Raw genomic sequence first — 6,353 nt, 5'->3', positions numbered from 1 at the left:
CCAAAATTTACAATGCAGCAGCTCCCCTCCCACTTCCTCCCCATAGTTACCTCCTCCCAGTGTCCATCCCTTCATACTCTTCGAGAGGCCCATTGTCTGCAAACCCTATATATGATTATGCAAGTCTTTTTATAAGTAGATATTTAATAAACGTTTGCTGAATTGAAAATGAAAAACAATATATTAGAATCCTTTCTGGACAGTTTTAGGCAAACATGCCATCTAACAGTTACCATGGATTTACCCTTCTCCAGCAACTACTCTGTCTTCCTTCTAATATCCTGACATCACGTGGATATTCACAAACTCTAAGCAGTCCAGTTTTGAAAAGGATCTCTTAATTTTGGCATACTTTTTTCTGGGCCTTACACTAGTGGGTATGTGATCGATGGGTATAATTTGTCCATGTACAGAAGTCAGAGGCACTAGTAAAATAATTCTTTTTTAATTGTCAGCATATTAAATTCACCTCCAAGTGTCCTACTGAAGAGTTATAGTATATGTACACCAAAAAATCCAAACTCACTGCCGTGGAGCCAGACCTGATTCATAGCAACCCCTCCTTGGGTTTCCGAGGCAGTATCACTACGGAAGGAGATTGCCCAATCTTCCTTCCAATAGTATATGTTTGCTAAAGCATTTTTTCTAGCAAGGATGTATGTTTTGATAGATCCATCCATTCTTTCTTGCTGAGGCCCACGGTTATCATCTGTTACATGTATTTGTAGGCAATTTGACCAGAGAGAGAATAGTTCTTGTAAACATGAACTATGACTAGGGTAAGAAGCCTTCCCAGGAGTGCAGAGTCAGGGGTAGGAGGTAAAGTTCTCTACTGTGGTTCTAAAATCTGAGAGGGGTAAGGAAAAGCCCACAATACATACCTCACACACATACCTACATACAAAACAGGCAGTTCCCAGTGTTCCAGTTTGTTTGTAAGTCAGTTTTTTTTGAGCTTCAGCATTCATTATGTAACAGAAAGATTTATCAAGCCGGTTCATAAAAGCATCTTTAACCTAGAATGTACTGTTAGCAATAGTACTAAAACACAGCAAGAACCAGAAGGTAACAATGTCCCATAGGGAAAATGCAATCATTTTCAATTCATGAAATGAGAAACCCACTAACTTGAGACAGAGAAGAGCTAAATTGGTTGCCACTAATTTGGTCATGATGTTGGTTAAAGCAATCATGTCTCTGGACTCAGCACGGGTGAAATACTGAGGACCTTCACAGTTTCTTCTTGCTCCTAATATGGAGATCCAACATCTCCCTCACTGTCCTGCCTTCCTCCCCTAATGTAGTAGTGAATGTGAGCAGAGGAAACTATGCCATGAGAATAGCCTGCCCATCCTTCGGCTCCATGACATTGAGCACATCACCAAATCCTATTTCTTCATCTGTAAATGTAAGTAACAATTTTCATTTATAAAAGATGAAATGTAAAACACCTAGTGCTTAATCACTGTCTCATTTATTTGCCTCATCTCTATTTTGGTATTCCCTCATCTCCCCACCTGCCAGCTTGCTGAGGTTGAGCATCATTCCCTACCACCACACTCTGCTTAATCACCGACTCTGCAACTAGAAAATGGACTTGGTGGAGGGTGGAGAGCAGCAAGGAAGAGGAAGGTAGCAGAGAGAGGCCTGGCTGGCAGGGGAATGTGCTAAAGGCAGAGCTAAGAGAAGCTGGGGAATCCTCATGGCAGTGGAATCCCCTCAGGACCCTAGCCCTGGCAACTCTCCAGGTTCTCATGTTCTTTTCTCCTTAAGAACTACTCGAAAGTGACCAGCACAAGATCACTAAGGAGGCTAGGAAGACATGGAGAGGTGCACAAGAGTTACAGACAACAAAAGTAAACACTATTACATACACAATACTGCATTATCAGTAATAATAAACGTTAATCTGAGTAGATACATAGGTAGACAGGCAATTTGATAAGGTATGGGTAACAAACAGGGTTACAGATTTGGAAGATGATATTTCTATATACGTATTTGTATGTGATGTAAAAAGGTACATACATATAATAGGGCTAACAGGGCAGTTACGAAAACTTCTTAGTCTTAACCAAACCCCTTGAGGGACTGAGTCACTGGGCCTGCAGGCTCAGGACCATAGTCATGGGGGACATCAAGGTCAACTGACATAGTCCAAAAAGAAAAAGATGCATAAAAACAATTAGTCCAAAGGACCACTGGACCATGTGAACCTCAACCTCCACAACTCTGAAACCACAAGAATTAGATGGTGCCCAGCTAGCACTGCCAACCACTCTGAAAAGGATTGCATTAAGAATCCACTCTATCCTCCTGGATAGAGTGGGAGAAAAAGTGGAACAAAACGCAAAATCACAAAAAAGCCCAGGTTTACTGGTCTGATAGAGACTAGTGAAACCCCTGGGACCATAGCCCTTAGTCACCTACCAATCCTAAAACTGAACTCACTCCCAGGGCTCAACTTTCAGCCAAAGAACAGACATACTTATGAGGTGAACAATAACACCAGGGAGGTATGCATTCCTTAGAACAATCAACCATAAGAGATCAAAAGGGCAGCATTTGCACAAGGATAAAGCTCAGAAGGCAGGAATGGATAGGAAAGAAAGACAAAGGGAAATGATAACTACAGGGAAGAAATGGGAAGAGGGCTGATACATTGTGGGGATTACAATCAATGTCACAAAATAAAATGTATAAACTTCTGAATGGAAAACCAATTTTCTCTGTAAACTTTCACCCCAATAATAATAATAATAATAATAATAAATTATTCCTAAGCCCCCCAGCTGCCTCTGCAGGGCTCTGTTGTTATGTGCCGTTAAGTCAGATCCGGCTCATAGCGAGCCCTCCTTGGGTTTCCCAGGCAGTATCACTACGAAAGTAGATTGCCCAATCTTCCTTCCGAGGAGTGGCTGGTGGGTTTGAACCACCAGCCTTCTGGTTAATAGTCAAATGCCTTAGGCACTACGCTACCAGAGCTCCTTGCAGGGTTCTAGCAGCCTTGAATAGGGGAAGGAGATAAACACAGTAAAGGGAAGGAAGGATCCAAGCTGCAGTTGTGGGGAGGACTCCTTATAAGGACATTGTGCTGGTATGCTTCAGTCCCCATGACAGCCTGTGTTTTCAAAGGACTCAGTACTTCTTCATCTTCTGCTTCCTACAGCTTTAAATAAAATAAACAAAAGCAAACGAGCCCAGCTACTCCACAATACCAGTAAACAATAAAATTTTTACTGTCTCAAAGGGGAAGATGAGGCCAATAGGGAAGGAGTTTACAGATATACCACATTTAATTGCACTTCACTTTTTTGTGCTCCTCAGATACTACCATTTTTACAAACTGAAGGATTGTGACAACCCAGTGTTGAGCAAGTCTGTTGGTGCCATTTTTCCAGCAGCATGTGCTTACTTTGTATGTATGTGTCACATTTTGGTAATTCTCACAATATTTCAAACTTTTTCACGCTATTGCACACTTAATAAACTACTGTATCATGTAAACTTAATTTTATGTGCACTGGGAAACCAAAAATTTCATGTGATTTGCTTTATTTGTTGAGATACTAGTTTTATTGTGGTAGTCTGGAAATGAACCTGCAATATCTCCAAGGTATGTCTGTGCCTTGCAATGTGCAGAAGTGCTTATACCATAAAAGTTGCCATCAAGCTTCCAGGGTCTCCTCTGAAAGCTGCTGTCTACCTGCCAGCCAGCTGGTTTCCTGCTTTCCCCATCTGCCTTCCTTCAGGCAGCCTCTCTCTCTCCCAGGCCTCTCCACCTCTCTTCTTTTAGAGGCACAGCATTTTAGTTCCTTCAATTTTGCCTACCCAAAAAGCAAATAAACACAAACTCCTCTAATTCTCACGGATCACTCTCTTCAGAGGATAGTGAGGAATTTATAAATAATAAATCTTTTTTTTGTTTGTTTTTTACCATATCAAATATATATCATTCATGTCTGGAAAATCATTTGTAGAGGTTCTCAGCATGATACATTTTCCTTCAGACTCTTTTTTACTATATACTCACCCCCAGTTCTCTCCTTGTACTAAAACATTTGATGTATTTACAGCAGATTAATCTTCTAAAATAAATTTCGTAAGTTACATCTCCATCAACATCCAGAAATAAATGCTGGTTATCTTCTGCCAATAGAACTAGATACAAATTTCCTCACTTAGGCAGTCAAGACTATTTATGATGCATACTATTGGTAACTTTGGTTGATATTGTACATCAAAGATACATGTTGGAAAAGAAAATGGATATAGAATGGGAAGAAGCCTCAACTTTCTAAAGTGACTTTGAGCTGTTGACAGGTCCCAGACAGATGCAGTGTTTATTTCAACGTATCTTTACCTGCTAATAATAAGCAAAGAATTTCTATAGGCCTTGAAGAGATGGAGAGTCAGGTTCATGGCTTACTTCCACTTGTCTTTTACATAGTAAGGTTATTAAGGACTGGCTGTGTGATATTCATTTAGGGACTTACCTTTACAGTTCTATCATGGTGCCCTTCAAATAAAAGGCAACAAGTGAACATGTTTTGAACTAGATAGAATTTAATGTTATGAATAGACATAAAAATACTTTTCTAGATAGCTATTTATTCATTAGGAGCTCTGGTAGCATAGTGCCTAAGGCACTTGACTGCTAACCAGAAGGCTGGCGGTTCAAACCCACCAGCCACTCCTCGGAAGGAAGGTTGGGCAATCCTACTTCCGTAGTGATACTGCCTTGGAAATCCAAGGAGGGGTCGCTATGAGTCGGGGCCGACTCGACGGCAAATAACAACAACATAACAACAACATTTATTCATTGAACACTTTTTTTTTTCTATGTTCTAACAAGTTGTAATTCAGTTTCTAATCTAATGTTGACCTCATTATGTGATTAAAGAATACAATCATTTAATGCTTTGGGACTAAAGCTTAATACAAACACTGTTTGAAAGGCATATTCTTCAAACATGGCTCTGATTCTAAATGAAGCACATTATATAGCCACTTTCTACATCCATTCTCTTTAGTTAATTCTCTTCATTTTTTATTATCCCAGAAAAATCCTGGAAGGGAAGTTTTCTTTTCACCAAGATAAAATATATTTCTGACCCACAAGATTAATGCTTAGCATAAAGAATCATCAATTTAGCCATAATATTATAAAATACCTCTGGATATTGACCCTTTCAAATGTAACATGTATTTGTTTAATCATTCTTCTTGTTGTTGTTATGTGCCACCCAGCGACCCGTCCTTGGGTTTCTGAGGCAGTATCACTACGGAAGTAGATTGCCCCATCTTCCTTCAGAGGAGTTGCACGAGGGTTTGAACTGCCAGCCCTCTGGTTAGCAGTCCAGTGCCTTAGGCACTATGCTACCAGAGCTCCCTTAATCATTCTAGATTAGGAAAATGAAAACTAATTGCCAGGTATCAAGATTTGAAACTTCCAGGTATCAAGATTTGAAACTCTGTTAGTAAGGAGTTGGGAAAGAACAAAGATGAAGGAAAAATATGCCCAGCTTCCAGCCCAGCTGGTATTTCCCATTGGAGAGCTAATGGTACAAAAAAAAGCACAGGGTTTGTTACAGACTCAGAATTCATTTTATCTGGCAGCCACAGTCTCACCGTGACAGCTAATGTATTTGGATTTTTTTTTTTTTTTTAACATGAATTGTGTTCCTTATAAACATGAGTCCCTCTTTCAGGATTCTATTACCCAAGACAGGGTCTCAGTTTTCACTCTCATAGAATGTGTGCACTTGGCCCACAAGACACTGCAGAAAGAAAAAAAAAAATTCAATGCTCTTTAAAAAAAGTTATCTAAACCCTCTAAGCCAAGTGATTTTGGTTTCTCCTGTAGGTTCAGCCTTGGCCCAGACTTAAGGATAGGTGAATTAAGGAATCCCATGACTAACACAATAGTAGCTCGAATTAAGCGAGTTTTGCAGATTGTCCTACCCCAAACTCTCACAACTTCTAGAAATTCAGCCCATACTAAGTCCTTAGTATGGCTCTTTGTGATTCAGCCATTGCCTACATTCTAATTACAGTATCTAAATAACTGCATTGTTTCCTTTCCTTAATGTACTGCTCTACTGCTCCCTGACTTGGATTTTGTCTTATTCTGGCTAATATTCTGAGGAATACTCAAGTCCTGTCTTTGAGTCTTAGACTCATAACTACATCCTTTTTTTCTTTTTTTGTGGGCCCTAAATACAATGATTAGTGTTTTGTTTTCTAACTTGTGATTTGAGTGAAAGTTTACAGAGCAAATTCACCTTCCATACAGCAGTTCACATACACTGCCTCATGACATTGACTACAATTTGCAATGCAACAGCTCCCCT

The sequence above is a fragment of the Orycteropus afer genome, unplaced genomic scaffold, assembly GCF_000298275.1.
Source record: "Orycteropus afer afer isolate SDZICR_OR568_19922 unplaced genomic scaffold, OryAfe1.0 scaffold00051, whole genome shotgun sequence".
NCBI lineage: Eukaryota > Metazoa > Chordata > Mammalia > Tubulidentata > Orycteropodidae > Orycteropus > Orycteropus afer.
Note: the sequence above shows the minus strand (reverse complement) of the source record.